The sequence below is a fragment of the Limulus polyphemus genome, unplaced genomic scaffold, assembly GCF_000517525.1.
Source record: "Limulus polyphemus unplaced genomic scaffold, Limulus_polyphemus-2.1.2 Scaffold1196, whole genome shotgun sequence".
Classification (NCBI taxonomy): domain Eukaryota; kingdom Metazoa; phylum Arthropoda; class Merostomata; order Xiphosura; family Limulidae; genus Limulus; species Limulus polyphemus.
In genome coordinates this window covers 293,164-294,460 of record NW_013666806.1, presented here as the reverse complement: position 1 = coordinate 294,460, position 1,297 = coordinate 293,164, and positions in this window count along the sequence as shown.

Here is a 1,297-nt window from a genome sequence, read left to right as displayed (position 1 = left end):
TTGATTTGCATGTCACAGCACTTAAACCAACTACAATACCCCATATGTCAGAGAAGATAATTTGGGGTAGGATAAAAGAACATCCCCAAGGAAGCCCAATGCTTGTGGAAGCAGTGGAAGACCCATCCAGGCCAGCGGATTTGAAGATTGGAAAGTCACTTGTGGCAGGTCATCAAGTAGTACCTATAACAGTGGCCAATTTCTCTAAATGTGAGCATACACTTAAGGAAGGGGCATTGTTTGGTGTATGCCAGGAGGTAGAGCCAGTCAATGTTAAAGCAAAAAATACAACTGTAAAGAAAGGACATACACTTTCAGAACATTTGACTGACCTCTATAAGAAGAGCATAGTCCATTTGTCATCATCACAGGCTCTTCAGGTAAAATAACTTTTGGCAAATTATGCAGACGTCTTTTCGAAAGGAGATCATGACATCGGCTGCACAAACCTTGTAGAGCACAGAATAAACACAGACAATCACCGTCCAATAAGGATCCCTCCGAGGAGAATAAATCCAACAAAGCGACAAGAGATAGAGAAGGTCATGGATGGTCTAATTAAGGAAGGGATAGTCGAGAGATCAAATAGTCCCTGGTCAGCTCCCGTCGTGTTAGTCCAGAAGAAGGATGGGACCCAACATTGCTGTGTGGACTTCAGGGCTCTTAACAGTATAACCGAAAAAGACTCATACCCACTGTCAAGAATTGATGATACTCTTGATGCCCTAAGTGGAGCCAGGTGGTTTTCAACTCTGGACTTAAAGTCAGGTTTCCATCAAGTAAAAATGGCTGAAGCAGATAGACCTAAGACAGCATTTAGTTATGACCAAGGTCTCTGGCAATACCGAGTGAGGCCATTCGGGCTTGGTAATGCTCCAACAACATTTGAAAGGCTGATGGAACGAGTATTGGAAGACCTACAATGGAGGATAGCACTAGTGTACCTGGACGATGTCATTGTATGTGCAACAACTTTTGATGAGGAAATGTCCAGGCTAGAGGAAGTATTCAAGCATTTGAAAGCAGCAAACCTCAAACTCCATCCCAAGAAATGTCATTTGTTCCAGAAAGAGGTGCTTTACTTAGGCCACATTGTTAGTGAGAATGGTGTACAAACTGATCCTGATAAGGTGAAAGCAGTGCATAACTGGCCAACACCAGACAATGTGGGAGAGCTGAAAAGTTTCTTGGAAATCTGTACTTACTAACGCAAATTTGTGAAGGACTTTGCAACTATAGCTGCTCCACTACATGATTTGACTAAAAAAGGCCAAAAATTTGAATGGGCAGTTTCTTG